Source organism: Enhydra lutris, unplaced genomic scaffold (genome assembly GCF_002288905.1).
Source record: "Enhydra lutris kenyoni isolate GAN:26980312 unplaced genomic scaffold, ASM228890v2 scaffoldscaffold20, whole genome shotgun sequence".
In the NCBI taxonomy this organism is placed as follows: domain Eukaryota; kingdom Metazoa; phylum Chordata; class Mammalia; order Carnivora; family Mustelidae; genus Enhydra; species Enhydra lutris.
Window position 1 is genome coordinate 11208652 of NW_019154104.1, and position 22431 is coordinate 11231082.

General features: G+C 34.7%; 1 pseudogene; it reads left to right on the top strand.

The window, feature by feature from the left end:
* The first annotated feature begins 1247 nt into the window (after nt 1–1247).
* Nucleotides 1248–5227, top strand: LOC111148736 (annotated as a pseudogene).
* Nucleotides 5228–22431: the final 17204 nt, after the last annotated feature.

Below are 22431 nucleotides of genomic sequence, written 5' to 3' on the forward strand. Positions count from 1 at the left end.
GAAGACCTAAATAAATGAAACGATATCATACAGTCATGGATTGAAAGACTTATTGTATTTACAATGGCAATACTACCCAAAGAATTCTATTGATAGGTACCATTTCTGTCAACATTTTAATGGCCTTTTTTTTTTTTTTTTTTTTTTTTTTTTTAAATTTTTAATTGCTTTTTTTTTTTTTTTTTTTTTTTTTTGCAAAAGTGGAAAAGCCAGTTCTTAAATTCATATGAAATTTAAAGGGGCCCTGAATTATCAAAACAATATTGAAAGAGAAGAAAGTTAGGTGATTCACAGTTTCAAATTTCAAAACTTACTACAAAGGTACAGTAGTAAGGCACCTGGGTGGCTGGCTCAGTTAGTTAAGCATCTGCCTTCAGCTCAGGTCATGATCCCAGATATCAAGCCCTGCTTTGGGCTCCCTGTCAGCAGGGAGCCTGCTTCTCCCTCTCCCTCTGCCCCTCCCCACAGCATGTGCTCTCTTTCCTCTTTCTCTCTCAAATAAATAAATAAAACTTACAACAGCAACAAATAAAGGTACAGTAATAAAAACTATATGGTACTGGCATAAGGATAGACATATAGACTAAATAAATAGAGCTGATAAAATTAGCACATATATTTAGAGCTAATGGATTTCAACAAGGGTGCTATGACAACTTGATGGGGGAAAAATAGTCCCTTCAACAAATGGTGGTAGGACAACTGAATATCCACATACAAAAAATGCAGCTGGAACCCTATTTTACTCTTACCAAACAAAAAAACAAAACAAACAGAAAACTCAAAATGGATTAACCATCTAAAAATAACAGTTAAACACATAAAACTCTTAGAAGAAAACATAGGTAGGAATATTCATGACCTTGTATTTGACAATGGATTTTAAGATATAACACCAAAAGCACAATCAACAAAAGAAGAAAAAAAGAATAGGTCTACTAGACTTCATTAAAATTAAAAACTTTTATGCATCAAAGGGCATTATCAAGAAAGAGAAAAGACAATCTACAGAATGGGAAAGAATATTGCACATCACATATCTGATAAGGGTTTTGTATTAGCTACAGGTCTCTAGAGAAACAGAACCAAGAGAAGAGAGAGAATACATAGATCACAGATGATAGACAGATGATAGATGGATAGATAGAGATGAGGATGATGATAGATAGATAGATAGATAGATAGATAGATAGATAGATAATATAAATGAGCATTTAGCATTGGAATTGCCTCACACTGTTACGGAAATGGAGAAATCCCAGTCTGTCATCTACAATCTGGAGAACTGGGGAAGCCCACAGTATAATTCAGTCAATGAAGGCCTGAAAAGCAAGGATGACGATGGTGTAAGTCCCAGAGTCCCAAAGCCTGAAAACCAAGAGTTTTGATGTCTGAGATAAAAGAGGGGTACCCCAGTTCAAGAAAAGTGAGAAAATTGATCCTTTGTTTGTCTCTTTGTTTCACACAGGTCCTGACAGTTTGAATGACGCTGACCTATTTTGGTGAGAGTGATTCTCTTTACTCAGTCTATTGAATCAAATGCAATCCACACCCAGAAATAGTATTTTACCCGCTATCTGAGGATCCACTAGCCCAGCCAAGTTGACACATAAAATTAACCAGCACAGGCTTAATATTCAAAACATAAAAAGAACTCCTAAAACTCAATAATAAAAGACAAACAACCTACTTAAAAGGGCAAAGGACTTGAATAGATATCTCTCTAAAGAAGAAACACGAATGCCCAAAGAGCACATGAAAGATACACGTCGTGTATGAAAGATACACGATGTCATTAGTCCTTAGGGAAATGCAAGTCGAAATCCCGAGATACCATTTGATACCTACTAGGATTGCTATAACGCTATTTCGAAAATGGAAAATTACAGCATTGGAAAGAATGTGGACAAATTGAAACCCTGGTGTAGTGCTAATGGGAATGCAAATGGTGCATCTCTGTGGAAAGCAGTCTAGTGTTTCCTCAAAAACTTAAATATAGAATTATCATGGGACCCCTCAACTACATTCCTGTTTGTGTACCCAAAAGGAGACAGATACTCAAACACAGTCATGCACATTCATATTCATAACAGCAGCACTACTCACAATACTTAAGAGGTAGAAAATACCTAATGTCCAAAAATGGGTGAATGGGTAAACAAATTGCACTATACACTTAAAATGGAATATTCTTCAACCATGTAAAGGAAAATCACAATGATATATGGATGAACCTTGAAAACATCCTGCAAGGTTAAAGAGCCAGACATAAAAGCCACATATTATAGAATTCTGTATATGAAATACACAGAAGAGGTAAATTCAAAGGGACAGAAAGTAGATTGATGGTTTCCAGGAGCTCATGGAAGGAGAGACTAGGGAGTGACTTCTGAGTACAGGATTTTTTTCAGGGGGTGGTGGTGAAAATATTTAAATTAGATAGATGTGATGGCTGTACAACACTGAGAATGTACTAAATGTCATTGAGTTGCTCACATCAAATGGGTAATTAGCCAGCAATTTCATTTAGTATTTACCCAAATGAGTTGAAAACTTAATTTTACATAAAAACCTGCACAGAAATGTTACATCATCTTTATTCATAACTACCAAAGTTCATAAGCATAAGTCCCAAAGTACCAAAATTTCCTTTTATATGTGAATGGATAAACAAATGATAAAACAAGGAATATTATTTATTAATAAAATAAATGAGTTATCAAGCTGCAAAAAAATATGAGGAAACCTGAATGCATATTGGTGAGTGAAGGAAGCCAATCTGAAAAGGCTACATACTGTATTATTCCAAATAGATGACATTCTAGAAAAGGCAAATCTATGGAGAAAGTAAAATGATCAGTGATTGCCTGGAGATGAGTGTTGAAGAAGAGGGATGAGTAGGTAAAACAGAGGATTCTTAGGGCAGTGAAACTGGTCCAGATGATACTATAATACTAGATATATATCCTTTTTATCTTCTTTTCAAACTAAATTTATTTTTTAATTTAAATTCAATCATTAGCATATAACATATTATTGGTTTCAGAGGTAGAGGTCAGTGATTCACCTGTCTTATATAGTACCCAGTGCTCATTACATCACTTGTCCTCCTTAATGTTTATCACCCAGTCACCCCATCTCTCCAACCCTCTCCCCTCCAGCTTCCTCTTAGTTGGTTTCCTGTGATTAAGAGTGTCTTATGGTTTGTTTGCCTCTCTGATTTTATCTTGTTTTATTTTTTCCTCTCTTCCTCTATAGGTACATATCCTTACACATTTTTCAAAACCTGTAGATGTACAATGCTAGGAGTAAATCCTAATGTAAGCTATAGATTCTTATTAATAATTATATATAATATTATACTAGTTCATCATTTATAACAAATTTACCACATTAATGGAAGATGTTAATAATAGGGAAAACCAAGAGAATAGTAAATAAGATCACTGTACTCTCTACTGAATTTTCTTTAAATCTAAAATTTTTCTAAAAATAAAGTCTATCAATTTAAAACACAGGTCAATTTGTGTTAATGTTAACCCTCTTGTTAATGAACTCCATTTCATTGAAAACATGACCTCTGGATTTGTATGCTATGTAAATATCATCTCAATTAAAAAATAACCAAAAAAACCCCAACATAAAATTATGCAAATTGTCTAATATTGAGGGGTCAAATATATCATTGGCTTTCTAACACTTGCTTTTACAAACCAAAAGCAATACTAAAACCTTTGCACTTTCTTGCATATATGTAGCTTGATATCTAAAAAATGTCATTAGTTTTCACAATGTGTTTGCCTCCAAAACACAGGTATCAGGAAAACCACTGCTAAACCAAAACAAAATGGGAAAGTAAAGCATATCAACATCGTCATCATTGGACACATAGACTCAGGGATGTCTAACAATACCAGCCATCTGATCTACCAATGTGGTGAGGTCAACAAAAGAACTACTGAAAATTTTGAGAAGGAGGCTGCTGAGATGTGAAAGGGCTCCTTCAAGTATGCCTGGGTCTTGGATAGACTGAAAGTTGAACAGAATGTGGTATTGCCATTGATATCTCCCTGTGGAAATTTGAGACCAGCAAGTATTACTCGCTGATGCCACACTACACAGAAACTGTATCCAAAAGATGATTGCAGGCACATCTCAGGCTGACAATGCTGTCCTGATTGTGGCTGCTGGTGTTGGTGAATTTGAAGCAGGTATCTCCAAGAATGGACAGATCCGTGAGCTTGCTCTTCTGGCTTACACACTGGGTATGGAACAACTAATTATTGGTGTTAACAAAATGGATTTCACTGGGCCACCCTAAAGCCATAAGAGATATGAGGATATTGTTAAGGAAGGCAGCACCTACGTTAAGAAAATTGTCTACAACCTTGACACAGTAACGTTTGTGCTCTTTTCTGGTTGGAAAAGTGACATCATACATGCTGGAGCCACATCCTAACATGCCTTGATTCAAGGGATGGAAAGTCACTTGTAAAGATGGGAATGCCAGTGCAACCACACTGCCCAAAGCTCTGGATTGCATTCTACCACCAGCTCATCAAACTGACAAGACCTTGTCTGCCTCTCCAGGACATCTGCAAAATTGGTGGCATTGGTGCTGTCCCTATGGGCCGAGTAGAGACTGGTCTTCTTAAACCTGGCATGGTGGTCTCACATTTGCTCCAGTCAATGTCACTACCAAAGTAAAGTCTGTTGAAATGCACCATGAAGCTTTCAGTGAGGGTATTACTGAGGACAACGTGAGCTTCAATGTCAAGAATGTATCTGTCAAAGATGTTCATTGTGGCAATGTGGCTGATGTAGCAAACATGACCCACCAATGAAAGCAGCTGGCTTTGCAGCTCAGGAAATTATTCTGAACCATCCAGGACAAATCAGTGCTGGATCTGCACTTGTGATGGGTTGTCATATAGCTCACATTGATTACAACTTCGCTGAGCTGAAGGAGAGGATAGTTCATTGTTTTGGAAAAAACCTGGAAGATGGTCCCAAATTCTTGAAATCTGGTGATGCTGCCATTGTTGATATGGTTCCTGGCAAGCCTATGTGTGTGGAAAGCTTCTCTGGCTATCCTCCTTAGGGCTGTTTTGCTGTTCATGACATGAGACAGATGGTTATTAGGGGTGTCATCAAAACAGCGGACAAGAGGGCAGCTGGAGCTGGCAAGGCCACTAAGTCTGCCCAGAAAGCTCAGAAGGCTAAATGAGTATTATCCCCAATACCTGCTACCCCAGTCTTAGTAAGTGGTGGAAGAACAGTCTACGAATTGTTTGTGTCAATTGGCCATTTAAGATTAATAGTGAAAGACTGGTTAATGATAACAGTGCCTCATTAAACCTTCAGAAGGAAAGGAGGATATATTGTGGACCATTTGTTTTTGTGTATGTGTGGAAGTTTTAAGATACTAATTTTTAAAATTAATTTTTAATGGAAACAACTTAACCAAAAATCTGTCATAGAATTTTGAGACCTATTAAAAGTTTAATGAGAAAAATAAATAAATAAAAATTGTCATCATAAAAATTAAATAGCTGAAAAGAATTAGTTTTGAACATATTTTAATTATCAAAAACTAGGAGGGCCTGGGTGGCTCAGTCATTAAGCATCTGCCTTCTGCTCAGGTCATGATCCCAAAATCCTGGGATCAATCCCACATAGGACTCCCTGCTTAGCAGGAAGCCTGCTTCTCCCTTTCCCATTCTCTCTGCTTGTGTTCCCTCTCTCTCTCTCTGTATCTTTCTCTATCAAATAAATAAAATCTTTAAATAAATAAATAAATATCAAAAACTATATAAATTAAAGTATTATATAAGACTTCAAAATATACCTAATGGATTCTAAAAATGCAGCATCATTCACTTAAAAACATATAAACATTAATTCATTAATATCCATATATTTGATATTTTTCCTATTCTTGAATGAGCAAGTAATTCCACTCTAATTCTTACAGAAAAATGTTTTTTTCCTGTATTTTTAGATGTAAAATATTTTCTTCATCACTCTATTATACTTTTATTATACAAAATATGAATTAAAAAAAATTTTCTTGTGACCATAACACTGAAGAGTGAAATAAAAATATTTCTGGACATTATTATAATTGTTATTAGTACATATTTGATCAAAAACAAATAAATGAAAACTGTTAGCATTTAATAAACATAAAAAATTAATTGGAAATATATTTCTTAATGAGATAAATGATCTCTTTTTTTCCATCATCAGACTTTGCATCAATTGATTAAAATAACGGCGCTAAAAAGTGTCATCTTTTTTAAAGATATTTATCTGTCAGAAAGAGAGTGCACAAGCAGAGGGAGAAGCAGGCAATCTGTTGAGCCAGGAGCCCAATGTGGACTTGGTCCCAGGACCCTGGGATCATGACCTGAGCCAAAAGCAACTGCTTAACTGAGCCATGCAGATACCAAGTGTCATGTTTTTGCATTAATTTATTTCTATTAATTGTTTTATAAATGCTATCAGCTGAGAATTAGTATTCATAGAAATAAATAGAAGTAATAAAAGTTTCTTTCTATCAAATTTACATTTTTAAAACTCTGAAGTATGTGCTGCAAATTAAAACACGATATATTATTAAAAGTTATCTGCACTAATTCATTAGCTTACAACTCAGTTAGGTCTTCTCTCAATGAAAACAAAGATTGTAAACTACCTCCCTTGAAAAAAGTATTTGTTACCAAGGAATTGGCATTTTACGTCTTCGGTTCCAAGAATTATGCCATTTTTTACCTGAATACTAAACAAAGGGCCATTAATCTTTCACTTAGAGGCACCAGGTTTTATCTAATATCGCTGGAAAGAAAAAAAATTAAAGTAATGTTGTTAAGATTTTCAACATAAATATTTTTAAATTATCAAAGCCTTTAAATATAGAACTATAAATACAAAGTGTAGAAATACAGAAATATAGAATTATAAATAGAAATATAGATAGAGAAATATAAGTAAGTATGAGTATAAACATAACTTATCCAAGACAAGAAATGCCCTGTGGGAATTAAAATATGCATAGAACGTTAAAATATATGTAGAATTTAAAACTTGACAAAAATCCCCCAAAACAATGGAAGTGTGTTAAGAGTTTGGTAATCTCAAACACTGTATTTCAAAGTTGTTATTTTCCTCATTTTATATAGGAGAGACTGAGGACCAGTTAAAGTAATTTCTTCAAAGACAGTCAAGAATCAGCATCAAGGCTTTTTGTCATTAAAAGTCATGGTCTAGCCTAGACTTTTTGTAGCATTAACATCTGCCCACCTTCCCATCATCCTTGCCTTCTCTGATTATTATATTATTATGAGTCCTGTTTCTGCTCATTAGCATTACTTCCATGAGATAATGAAATTTCTCATTCTAGATTTTTCAAATTAAATTCGAGTATTGACACATATGTAAGAAAGATGAGAAAATAGTTTCATTCAAATTTCTTCCCACATCACTGCTGTCTTTATGTTTGCTTGGCAGATGTCTTCTGGGAAAACAAATATAAATATATCAAATATAGTTGTAGGTATGTCTCCATTTCTAGTGCAGATTTACTAACATACTTTTGAAAAACATTAATTGTTCATTCTGCCACTCTTGTTTCAATGGCATTATTATCCATTCCCAGATTGCTAGAAAAATGATCTGTTCACTGCCTTTTCTACTACATGACTGCAAAACATAACTGAGAAGGAATAAATAGCCACATACCAAGTAATAAATGGCTTGTTTTCAAAACAAGATTCTGATTACTTGGATTAAAAAAAGTGAATGTAAAATTAAAGCAGAAAACTGTTGAAATCAATTGAGAGATGTGGTAGTATCATGTGGCTTGATAAAATTAAATGCAGGTTTTCTTATTTTCAATTAAAATGGCATGATTCTTGGAAACATCTACTTAGTGTATTGCATACGATCATTTTTTAATTCTTATTTATAATTTTCTTTCAAAACAAACAAAAAAAATCTTGAAATGATTTAAACTATTTGTTTTTATCATCCTACACTCCAGGAAATATATGACTCTGCAATTACTAATTACAGACACAAAATAAAATATTTGCTTGTCACTTATTAGTAATTACTTATAGTTGATGAACGTGCCTTGGAATTTACAGTACTTCAAAATTGCTGTCACAGAGTAGAACAGGGAAATTAATTTTAGTTACTAATGCACACCTCAACTGAACCTCAGACCAAGAGCTGTGGGACACATAAATATGATAAATACATCTGCAGTCTATTCCAAAGGCATCAAATAAAACCAATCATAGTTATGATCCTTGGAAGTGCTTTGTTCTTCTTTCAGTAGCAGTCAGAATTGTTGAACTTGAAAATATTTGGTACTGAGATTGAGAGGTAGCCCGAGGCCAGATTGGGCTTTGCAGAATAAACAGTGTTGAAATGGTTGTTTTAATGTCAGTGCTGGTATTTGAGAAAAGGAATTTTGAAGGTAAAATAAGCTCTAGAGTTCAGGCTTCTCCCATTTCAGTAAAGTGCTCCTTTGTCTTTAATCTGCTGCCTCTTCTCCATCTCCTTACTGACTGTATGGCCTTGTCTAGGTCACTGTACATTTTCAATCTATGTTTCTTCCTTTGAAGAAATACGAAGTGAGACCCATTGCCTTCAAATGCCAAATGCCATTTCAGATCCGAATGACATGCATCTGTAAGAATTCCTCTTTCAACACAAGTTATTGAGTGCTTTTTTGTTGATACAGGGACAAATCACTTAATGTTCAAAATGACTCTTTATCAATTACTTGCTGACCATAATTACCTCTGAAACTTCTCTCTAATAAGCTAAAAACCAAGAATGAACAAACAAAAAACCAAACCAAACTCCAAAACATCTCCTAAAAGAGTCATTCATGGACTCATTTTTCCTTCACTTAGATGTGTCTGTACTCTCCCCAGTGGTGACTGAAACGGAACCCAGCACTCTAGCAAATGCCGGAGGAAGCCCAACTAAAGCGGAAAGGGCTTTCAGAGAAACATACTCTTTTGTGGTTAAGCTTCCACTTAACCCAGCTAGCCTCCATTTGATGGACGAAATTGAAGACAGGGAAAGCAGAACTGTGAGCCACTGATGAGCATCTTGATCAGCCTCCTAACCACCTTCTTCATTGTTCTTCAGTGAGCGACCCTCTCACACTACTTCTGTGAGATGTTCCTCAGAAATGTCAGAGTTCCCAAAGAACCAATCCACCAGTTCTTCATAGGAGCTTTATCTTTATGCTCCTTCTAAAGGGCACACTTGCTTGGACTTACTTTGTTATACCATCACCTGCCACTTGAAGGGTTGGGAGAATGGCTTCAAACCAAGGACTTACCAAGTGTAGCTTTAGAGGAAGAAAATAGATTAAATTAGAAAAATCTGAAAACCTTCAAGAAGGAATTTAGATGAAGTTTACAGAGTTGAAGGAGCTATTTCAGGACAAATGTTAGTTGGATGCTTGTTGCTTGGCAAATACAAAGCTACAAAGAAGGTTAGTATATATGAAGGCCAATGGATTCTTTTGCTGTAAGTGGCTCTGACTCTCTTAACTGCTTTTATTCTTTAGAGATAGGAACTACCTTATTTTACACATGATTATTGTTTTCCGTAATAAAAATATAATTTAAATCTATAATTATGTTTTTAAATTCAAATTGAAAGCATTCCTAATAAAAATAAGAATAATAAAAATATCATTTTGAAGTGTTTATAACATACTTCCTGATATAAAGTGAATTTAAGTCAAAGACTTAACTCTTTAATGAAGGAAACAGATAAAGAAACAGAACTGAGAAGTGAGTAGGCACTTTAAAAAATGATGAAATAAGATTACTAATATCAATATAATTTATAAGTTAGATATAAATTATAAGTTATGGTCCTGAAGGGCAAGAAAATTATAACCTCCTGGGTGACTTTCTCGATCTAAAGTAATTTGCATCCTCATGCTAATATGTAACTTCACAGAATTTGGGGGCCCTGATGAATAGGAAATAGAAGGTCAAACAAAAATATATTGTTCGTAGGTCTTTTGAACAATGCTCCAAGATGAGGCTGAAAATCATACAGGCTTCTTTAGGTCTTATTTTCAAGTTTTGGATAATTTTTCTTAGCACTTGCACTACTGTTATTATATAATTTCCTCCTTATAAAAAATGAATGAAAAGAAGGAAAGAAAGAAACACAGAGAAAGAGGAAAAAAAGAAAGAAAGAGAAAGAGAAAGAAAAAATATTTACTATCATTGCCAGTTTGCATTGCTTTCTTTTAAAGATATATCAGTTGTCTCTACACTCAGTAGAATTTTAGTTATACACTCAAATGTTCTGCAATACACAGTTGAAATAATGTTCTATAAATATCTTATTCAATTTATGGGCTCTGTCTTGTTTTATGAATTTACCAGCCATTGTTCTCATGAATGAGAATAGTCTGTAATTGGAAATGTCATAAGACCATGGGAAAGTAAATTTTTTTCTTCCAAAATATTTTGGTAGGAATAAAGAAAGATAGAAACAATCTAATATGGCAAACTACGCTAGTATAAAATGAAAGAAAATAATTACAAATATATTAGTAAGTAACTGATTATTAGTCATTTAAAGTATTCTGTTGAATTTTCAAAGTGAGAATGAGTAAAGAAATGTTCTGCATCAGATGGACTGGGTAATAATTTGCCTGGTAGTTTTGAAAGGGCTGATTTCCATATCATTCTGTATTGATTTAGGTGATGATTAGAGCAAGCACAGACTCCTTTGCAATATACAATTGCATATGTCCTCTCATAAATTAATTTGTTAACCTGGTAACATTATCCTCTCTCCCAACAGTATTATGTCTCATTTAAGGATAGTAAAAATCAGTGCTTTTTTAAAAGGAGGTTTATACACATTAACTCTTTCTCTTTGATATTTACCGCTTGTGTTCTCAAAAAGAAACTGATCATGAAGCATTGTTGGAATAAAGGCTCAGAGATATTTTGAAGTCAGTGCCAAAATGCTTTTCAATTGTCATGTTTTGACTTCATGAAAGACTTTGGGTTCAGTAAAAAATTACGAATTTCACAAGAGCCATTGAAGTGCTTCACAAAAAGAAGATATCCCGTAGCTATAAATCCAACTACTTAGTTTCAGGGAAATTAGTGGGGTTTAAGTTGATTTGCTTCCTGCCAAAGAGCTATGACTTTTTCTTTAGTAGATCTCAAGAACATTCTGTATCACTGGGTCTTCCTTCCGCAGTCAGTGAGGAAAGTGACTAGCTGAGTGGGTACAGTTACAAGGCTTAAAGAGAAAAGTAAACTTGATGCTAGAAAAACATGGCAGACCAATCTTTGTTCAGTGTGTTTTAGTAGATCCTAGGCCAAACACTTTCCATGCTTTTTCTCCTTCTGTTTTGAATTGTCCTATGAGGGGAACTCATCATCCTCATTTTTATAGGTTTAAAAATTGAGATGTAGATGTTAATTTAATTTTTTCCAATATCACACAGCTAGTGAGTTGTAAAGCTGGAATTTGAACACATTTAAGCCAACTTCAGAGGTCACCAACAATTATTCTACATTGCCTTTACTGAATTGAATGACCCATGTAGTAGTTTGCTTAAGTAAGAATTAAGTTTTTGACTCTGAGAAACAATAAAAGTCTTTTGTCTTTTTCCCTCTTCATGTGAAAAATAAGAATTTTAAAATCAGTAGTACAGAAGATACCTTTTTCTTCTATGATTCTAGGTCATGTCCTGTGCTATTTTTCCAAAGGAAAAAAAAAACATATTTTCCAGCCTTACTTAAAATTGAAGATGATATCCTTAAGCAGATTGTGTATGCTTAGTATGATTAGTTTTTTTTTTTAATGTTATTTATTCATTTTAGACAGAGAGAGAAAGCAAAAGTGGGAGGAGTGGAGGGGGAGGGAGAAAGAATCTGAACCAGAGTCCTAAGCACAGAGCTTAATGCAGGGCTCAATCCCAGACTGTGGGCTCAATCCCGCAATCACTGCCAGATTGTGACCTAAACTAAAATCCAGAGTCTGATGCTCAACCAACTGAGCCACCCAGGTGCACTGATTATGTTTTTATAACATGAAAAACATATGGACTTCTACATGACTTTTCTCTTAGAATTCACTGATTAATTACATAGTACTATAATTCATTCAGAAATACTTATAAATGATTTTGCATCTTGAATTCAGAATGTCATCTACATATATTTGAAAGTTTAAAATATTGATCTACATCGGTTTTAGTGATTCACTCAAGAATCACTGTTTGATGTAGAAATGATTTCATAAATTCACTGTATTCAATCTTCAGTCATCTGGGCAATGGCCTATAGGTTAGGAATCACTGATACAGAAATTGGGTTATAAAAACTCTGGAGCAGATGTATAATTTTTTTCTGAATGTTTTGAAATAAATTGTTTTGTGGTATTTAATATGCAGAATCAGATTATAACTGTACCCTCACTGGGTGGATATAACAGATAATCACAGGTCATTTGCACTTTATTCTAAAGCTCTCACAGTAGTTTCATGGTCTGGAGAGTGTATTAGTTTCCTAGGGCTGCCATAACAAAGTAACAGACTGAATGGCTAAATGACAAAAATTATTATTTTTTTTTCCCCCACAATTCTGGAGGCTAGAACTTCAAGATCAAAAGCATGGGCAGAGTCAGGTTTTTTGTTTGTTTGTTTGTTTGTTTCTGTTTCTTTGTTTGAGTTCTCTCTTCTTGACTTGTAAATGGCTGCTTTGTCATGGTGTCTTCACGTGGTCTTTCCTCTGTGTCTTAAAGTCCTTTAATAAGGACTCTAATCAGATTGGATTACGCCCACTCTAATGACCTCATGCAACCTTAATTACCCTTTTAAAGACCATTTCTCCAAACGTAGTCACATTCTGAGGTACTGAGGGTTAGGACATCAAAACATGAATTTTTTGCAGGGGGACAAAACTTAGCCATAAATAACCCATACTTTTGAGGATTGAGGCTGAAAACTTCATTCAATTAAGTACATCCTACTTATTAAGATACCTTTATTTTTTTTTTAAAGATTTACATATTTATTTGACAGAGAGAGATCACTAGTAGGTAGAGAGGCAGGCGGGGTGGGGGGGAAGCAGGCTCCCTGCTGAGCAGAGAGCCTGATTCGGGGCTCCATCCCAGGACCCTGGGATCATGACCTGAGCCGAAGGCAGAGCCTTTAACCCACTGAGCCACCAAGGCACCCCTAAGATATCTTTAACTATGCTTTCTAAATAACATTTACAGACTATATTATCTTATTTTAATTTATCTTTACAAAAAGAAAACTAGGCTAAAACAATTACTGCAAAGAAACCATGGAATACAAATAAGAATATAATGCAAACTAAAGTACAAAAAAAACAAATCAGTTGACAAATTCTTTCCTTAAAGAGCATTTTCTCAGTTACATAATGAGGTAAAAATCAATGAAGATTTTGAGAGGCACAAGATAACTCAAGGTTTTCTTTCTCCTATTACTGAATTACTCTCTGCTCAATCATTTTCTCTTTGCTCTACCCACATTCAGTTCAGTACTTTGTTGGAGAAATGAGCAAGAATGAAACTAGCATCATCCATGGGAGTGCGTGAGAAAAACCTTTGCTGAAGTTGATCTGGGAAAAGGTGTAGTAGAAGTTCCTAAAACTGCCTTCAATCTTGATGATTCATTACAAGCATTCACAGAACTCAGACATTTTTATATTCATGGTTACAGTTTATTACAAGAAAGAATACAGACAAAATGAGCAAAGGGAAAGGACCCTGGGGAAAAGTCCAGAGAAAACCAGGCATAAGCTTCTAGGGGTCCAGTGAAGAAGCACAGAATGAGCTTAATTCTTCCAGCAATGATGTGTGGCAACAAGTACAAAGTCGCCAACCAGGGAAGTTCAACTGAGTCTGGGTTTCTAAATTATTGGGGTCAGTCCCAATCACGTAGTCTTACAGTGCCTATGTGACTGACTCTAGTTACTGAAGCCCCAGACCCACAGATTGAAAGCAGGTGTTCACCATAAATAACATTATTAGTATAAACTATTTGGATAAACTGGTACAGTATGTCACAAGGCCTCAGGCATACACAAACAGCCTTATGAAACAGAACATTCAAAGAGCTCAGTTATCGTCATTAAAATAAGCCTTTCTCGGGAACTTTGAGAGGTAGGGCAACACAGTCCTGCTGAGTTAACCCCTTCCTACACCAGAGAGGTCTTGGTCCATATTCAGAGAATTAATCCAAGTGGCAGTCCTAGCTATTATTCAGTGTGAATCAGGAAAAGTGAATGAAGTGACTCATTTAAGAAAATGAGTCAAGTCTATAAATAAAAATAAACAGAAGTCAGAGACTGAAAAACTAAGAACACAGCAAAAATCCAGTGAGGAAAGTTTTAATGAAGGAATGAAAAAAAAAAGAAAAAAAAAGAAATGAGAATATTCTAAAGACCATTATTACCTGATACCAGTTGTATGACTTTAGGAATGTGTGAAATGGCTTATAGGAACCACCTAACAATGCAAATAATTTTTTAGAACAAACCTCTAGTGATTTACAGCAGTATCTCTAAGCTAAAGTGCACAGCTCTAGATCTCTGTGTGAGTATAGGTAGATATTTACACCAACAAAATTTATAATATATAAGTACATACCATCTCAAAATATTTCTCACATTGACCTAATTCTTGTTCAGTGATTCAAATAATTATCAAATTTCACCTTAGAACTTTCTCATGGAGAACTTACTACGCCAAATGTAGCTTTGTATTTACTTATGGTTTAGTTAAATTACATTTGGATTCTTTGTTGTTTGTTTTTCCTAAGATTTTATTTATTTATTTGAGCAAGAGAGAGCACTAAGAGTGGTGGGGAGGGGCAGAGGGAGAGGGAGAAGGAGATTCCCTGCTGACCAGGGAGCCTGACATGGAGCTCAGTCCTGGGCTGGGCTCAGTCCTAGGACCTGAGATCATGACCTGAGCTGAAGGCAGATGCTTAACAGTCTGAGCCATCCAGGTGCCCCTGGATTCTTTATTGTAATATCATTGTCACTGGAGAGAGAAGTATCCTATGACCAAGGTGACCTGGACTCATACGGAGGTTATAATCGAGACTAAGATTACTAATTCTATAGAGTTAAACTCTCACCATCTTTCTGGATCCCATCTCTGCTTAAGTTAGCAGAGTGCATAGTATCTAACATTATTTCAGTGTGAGTTTCTTTTTTTTCCTTCTTTTCCTTTCTATTTACAGGTACAGTTATTCCTCCTGAATGTTAGTATTAACTGCTTGAAGCCTTTCAGTAACTGTTATTCAAAAAACACTTCATGCTTCATCTTTATATTCCCTTGATGTTTAGTAAACTGTTAGGTGAAGAGCCTGGGATTCAATTACTAGAGGTCAAATCAGCTCAGTTTTATCCATGATAACACATGAAGTTTTTAAAGTACCTAGTCCTTCAGGCAATGAATCTTTTGAAACTGAGGGAAATCTACAGTTGGCATTGCAGAAGGCATTTAATGAGGTTTGAGATAACCATGTTAGGCAGTACTATGCAATAGTTTCTCACTTTAGAATTTTTGATAAATGATACAGGGATGTCTTAGATGAAAAGGTAAACAGTGTTATTTCTTTGGAGGAATATATACTCTCAACAGAGAAGTTTGGGCTTTTCTGTTGTGACAATAAAATTGAATTCTATGACAAATGCTTTTCTCACTTCTGGAAGCAGTTTAGTGAATAAACATTGAACTAAAGCATAAAATATAATTGGAAATATACAAAAACCATAAGTGTCAGTCATAATGAATATTCCCAAAGGTGAAAAAACCTGTGTAACAAACTCCCAGGTCAAGAAATGGAAGGTTACCAAAAAAAAAAAAAAAAAAAAAAAAAAGAAATGGAAGGTTACCTTACCAAGGATCAGGAAACTTACCATGAATCAGTAAGGGCTCACTTAAGGAAGTACACTTACTATCAGAAATAAATAAATAAAGAACTTTTTGTGAGATTATATTTTACAAATGTGGGTGGGAGGAGCTGGGAAAATGAAGGTTTGGAATGAAAAGTCAGAGGATAATAGAACAAGTTATTAGTCAACCTGTCTAAGACACAAGTAAGATTAAAAAAAAAATCAACATCTGCTGCTGCTAAAATATGACTATGAGTGGGAAGCATCTAAGGGGCTTCTGAGATGCTCTTGCTCTAATGCAGCTACCACCATATGCTCTATGGCCAGTTATCTGGTGGTGGGCCCAGAGTCTCTGTTGGTCATTAGGGCTAACAGTCAGCAAGATGAGCTGAATGTAGAGTAGACGAGAAAAAATATAATTTAGGACCTGCAGCACCACTGTGTCTGTCCATCCCCATATCTAACTGTGACAACTTTCTAAGAATAATGCCAGTTTTTGGTATTCAACCTCATCTTTTGTTTAATCTTAATTTGGAATCATACAGAAAGGAGATGAAAATATAATTATATAGTTTAATCAAGTTGACCTGGTACAATTCGACAAATGAGTATCTTAGATGATCGCCCTACCCACTTGGCCCATATAGCCCCATCCAGTCACGACACCTCCTGTGGGTAACTACTCTGTTAACTTCTAAGAGATAGTGTTTCTCTGGATGCACTTTATGTGAATGAAGTTATAACATATACATTTGTGTCTGGTTCCTTTTGCTCAATGTCAACTTTCATGAGAGTTATCTCTGTTCTTGTGTATGATTGCAATAAATTTATGCTCATAGGTGTGCCCTATTCCATTGCATGAATAGGTCACAAGATATTTCCTATTTTAACAATAGTGAACATAAGTTTGTTTCCATTTTCAAACTATTGCTAACAGTAATGATATGAATATTCATATGTAGAGAGAAACAGTTGTACATAATTGCTTGCCATACTTAAGAAAAGAATTGTTAGGACAAGAGATATGTATATGTATAGTTTTACTAAAGGAGTAGTTTTACACAGTGAGTAGTTAATTAGCCTCTCAAAACAAACTTTCTAGTTTACAGATGATGATAATAATATCTCAAATCTAGTAAGATTATTGTGAAGTTGAAGTCATATAGTTCATGTAAAAACACCTGTGTGCTGGTACATAATGAGTCCTCAATATTGATGATTCATTATTACTTAGCACATCTTCATAGTTTGATGATCATAAAGCAATCAAGGTTTCATAACTGAAATATCATAATTGATGATCATAAAGCAATCATGATTTCATAATCACACTTAATATGCCCCAAACCACACTAGGTACCCCAGTCAATGATTAATAATACAGACTTGATTCTCAGTTGTCTTTTGCAATCAGAAGGAACAGTAATAGAACTGGATGCAACTGTATACCTAATCCACAGTTAGTATGCTTCAAAGCATCAGTTAGTAAATTCTCTGTCTGATATTTGAACCATTTCATTTATCACAAGGAATGGGGGTTAGGTGGGTGTAGGGGGAAATTTTTAGCCTAAAAATATGGATAGTGAATTCCCATTTCAAAAATGTGAATTTTGACTATAAGCCCAAATTCACTTTTCAATCCCGATTATCTAACATTTTACCTTAGATCACAATTAACAGAATAATGACACAAACTGACTTAATGAAGATTAGTGATGACATTTTGGGTTTTTAATTATTCATTCAACAAATATTTAATGAACACCTAGAAGCTGCTAAAAAGGAAAGAAGGTTTTTGTCCCTCAAAGATTTTGCATTCTAGTTTGAAGACTAATAGTAAATAAATAAACAAAAAATCAATAAATTCATTATATATAGGGTCAAGCAAGAAAAATTCTCTGAAGAGTAAAAAAGGCAGAGACAGAAGATGGGGAGAAAGACCTTGCCAAGAAGTCCTGTTTTAGGTAATTTGGTTAAGAAAATATTTGAGAGTGGCGCCTGGGTTTAGTGCCAGCCTTCAGCTCAGGTCATGGCCCCAGGGCCATGGGATCAGAGACCTACCTCTCACCACCATGAGGAGCCTTCTTCTCGCTTTCCCTATGCCTTTCCCCCTGCTCATGCTTACACTCACTCTATCTCTCAAATAATAAAATAAAAATAAAATATGTTAAAAAAAGAAAATATTTGAGAATACATTCTAGGTTATGTAGATGTTTATCACCAAAAGTATAGCAGACACTATTTCGGGCACAGATTTATGTATGAGCACATGATCTTAGATAATAAGGTTAAACTCTTGCCCATAGTTGATAATTTAAAAAAATACCCACAAGTTTAGAAAGAAGATACAGTATTTGCCAGATCTTGACGCATTTCAGAGAATAATCGCTGATAGGCAAAAGTTGACTAAGGAGTATTTAGCTATGACAGATGACTCTCACGTTATTTTCTCACATTATTACAATTATGAGTTATCAAGGAGATAAGACAAACTTAAGTCATTAGGAATATTAGAGAGAGAGAATGGCAGTATAACTTTGTATTTTGTATTCTTGCTGACTTATTTCAAGATCATAATTTCTTGACTTTAAGAACAAAAATTCTTTGTAATGCCAGCTCCACCTGCTTTCAGAGGATTTAGCTGGGAACCTGTCTGGAGCACAATGACTAATTGCTAGATTAATAAAGACATTGCGGCTCCCACAATATAAGTGCTTAGATTTCCTTGCCCTCAATATATGTGATGTATCATTTTATCTGACTGCTCAGATGATATAATTCTCTTCACATTATATTCCTTCACTATAATTCATATCCTTTTAAAAACCATTATTTTTCAAGAATTTTCATCATGGCACTGGTAGTTATGTGTAACATAAAAGGAAAGAATGTGAGGGAGCAATCTGGCCTTGCTGCTTGCTGGGCATAAAATCTTGGCCAATTTATTTAATTCATTCAGGAAATACTTATGAAATTCCTATTATATGTCAGACTCTCAAGATATTTTAGTTAAAAAAGACAAAAATATCATCTTGTTCAAATTCTCTCTGGATGAATAAATTCTTAATCTGGGAGAATTATAATAATAACTATCACATGGGTCTTGAGGGGATTAAGTGAGATCACACAAAAACCGGTGTTAAACACATCTAGTTATGCCACTTATTTGCATGAATTTTAAGCAATTTTTTTAAACTCAGTTTTTTCAGGTGTAAAATATAGAGTTTTTATGATAGAAAGAAATTATATAAATATATAAATATTTGAAGTTATATCAAATCCTGTAAGGTAATAAGTATTCAGTAAATCTTGGCAATTATTATCTGCAAAATCATCTCTTGAAAACTAGTAGTATACAAGGTGTAGTTTCTAGCTCAAATGCCTTGGCTGACTTCCAGATTCTAATACGTGACAGCTACTAGAGAGTTCCTCTTAGGGTCTCATAATTGTCTCAAACTTAGTACCCCCATTATTGACTGTTCTGTGCTAGATTTGCTACTCATGCACCAGACCCACTCTCTATTCTTCAACTACCCTAAGCATGCCCAAGAAACCATATATATGTACTATGTCAATAAGGGTCAACAGGCTCTTCTTGCTTCTGCTGTAGTTCAGCCTATGAGGGAAAAATAAATAATAAAGAAAGTAGAAGTTAAGGCTGAGAGATCCCTTCCCTCTGCCCCTTGAAACCCTTGTTTCAGTTGATTGGCTCTTCCACCAGAGGTCAATGTTCTTGGCAAGTGGCCCAAAGCACACAGTTCCCTCTTTTTTCCATTTCTCCTAAACTTTTTCTTCTTGTGTTTACTTGCATAGATTACACATTGTTTCTAGCAGTTTTCCAACTTACTGTTCATAACTTTAAGACACAACCTAAAGTGTTTGTACATTATCTCTCTGTTTAGCTTTGGCCCACCAACACTATAATAGATATAGTACACAATAAATATATAGCACTCAAATAAGTATGGCATTTGATAAATATTTGTTTTCTAATTATCTAGACATCAAATTTGGTAAATTACAGATGTTTCCATCCAATTGCTTACCTTTATCTCCCTATCACTCACCATGTCTAGTCAGAAACTAAGCCCCATAGATTCCATTTACTTCCTCAATAACTTCAGTATTATTCCCCTTATCCCTTCCTCTATTATGACCTCCTCTGCTCATGTCTTGATCACTTGTTAGTTGAAATTTTGCATTATAGTCTTACCTGGCTTCCTTGCCTCAAGGCTATCTACTTGGCAGTTCATATTCACAGTGAGGCCAGAACGTGATGTCTAAAATAGACATGTGATTATTTCTTTATCCTGCGGGAATCCCTCCAGTGCATACCCATACCATGATTGGGATATTATTATTTCTAATTACCTCCTGTCTGTTTTCCATTTTCATATAAGACATTTTCTAATGACAATTATCCCAGCTGACATATGTGTTCAAGACTTTCTACTTCATTATTTACCACTGTATTCATGCATGCTCATTTTTTCTCAATTTTTGATAAAAATAAGTAAGTGCATAGATACTTATATATGAACACATGTACATACATATATACATATCTAGCCTTGCTTCTAAATAATGCCATTTCCAACTTTCGATGAGCAAATTAAAGTATATCATTTGTCTTTATTCTTTTTACTTATTCAACTTCCTACTCCTTCTTAAATGCAGTACAATTTTGATTTTGACATCATCCATTCACTAACCTTCTCTTAGCACTGCTGCTATTCACCTTCACCATGGACAGGTTTATCCTTACATTGTCTTACATCATCTTGTTGTGGCCACATTGACACTTGGATGCCTCCCTTGACGTTTTCTTTCTTTAACTTTCATGACACCACACTACTTATGTTCTCATTCTCACTTTACACATCCCATTCTCTCTCACTTATAATTAAGTTATAACATTCCTCAGGCTATAGTCTTAAATCCTCTTTCTTCTTATTTTATATATTCCATCTGGTCAACTTAATTCACTTACACAACTTCAATTACCGATGTTAGAGGAGATTGTATCCAACATCATTCTCTTGCTCAAAAAAAAATTTTTTTTAAATACACAGTGATATATCCATTTGGTTCTTGCTCAGTTCACTGTTATACAGATATCTCAAACTTGGTACCTATCATACTCAACTTACTTTCCATTCACCTCACCTGCTCACATTTTCAATAAATAATACAAGCTATCTTTTCAGTTATCCAATTCAGTAATGTGACTAGAATCCTTAACTCCTCCTTTATCATCAGCATTCAGTGAGTAACCAAGTTCTGTCATTCTTGCATTTAATTATATCTCAAATCGTCCCCTCCCACCTTATCCATTTGGCTTTCACTCTTATTTCCTTCACATCCCGCTGCAATAACCTTCTAATTTGTCTTCTCACCTTTATTCTGGTCCTCATCGAATTCATTCATCACAATTTTAGGAGAGAGAACTTTCTGACATGAATATGAACATCTTACTACCTGGTTAACACCCTACTGTGATATAAGATAAAGTGTTAATATGTAATGTGACCCTCAAGATTCATTAACACCCTGGTTTTGAATTAATTCCTAGCCTCTTCTTGCTAGTATATTCTAAACATTCATTGTACCAGTGTGAGAAAAAAAAATGTATCTCTTAGTGTCTGCACAATTCCCCTTATTATTTTCTATCTCTAGTATATATGTCCCTCTTCCTTTTTTCTGGATTCATCATACATGTTCTTCAGTCTTGGGAGTCAGAGTCTTCTGACCATGAAGCCCTTTCCTGACCTTATGTCTGTGCTAAGAGTCTCCAGTACAGCCTCATGCTCCCATGAGGCATTTTATCAAGACAATCTTTACATTTCACTATAGTTACCTGTATAATCATTTGGGCTTTTTGCTAGTCTGTCAGGTTTGTAAGCAACTTGATGTTTTCCCAGCAGCAAACACCATCTACTATTTTGACCTTAGTCAGTACATATTTTTTTAATGAATGTATAAATGAGTAATGCCTACATATTTTGCATATTTAGTTATTTCATTGAATGCAGGTACTGAATGTTAGTTGTTATTATCCATTGTTCTATCAAATCACTTTTCTAATTTACTTTTCAGATTGGTCCTAGTAGATTTGTAATTACTGAACAATTATCATAACTTTTTCTCCTTTCTGCAATCACCAAGCATATTTTTTTGGTTCCTTATCAGTAAAAAAACAAAAACAAAAACAAAACATAAGGTCTTTATTAATGGACTTTTCCTTATCCCTTCAAATTAAGTGGCAGTTTTAGATATAAATGATTGTAATAGTTAAGCTAGATCTAAAATAGATACTCAATATAAAACTGTTCTGACTAAATTTCTTAATCAATGGAGGTCTCAAAGGATTTATTCTCTATGGCTATGATTTCACAACTACGATTGGCTATCTATATGATAAACATGGTTTTAGAGAGTTAGTTATATATTTGCAGTTGAAACTGAGCGATATTCAAAGTGAGATGGG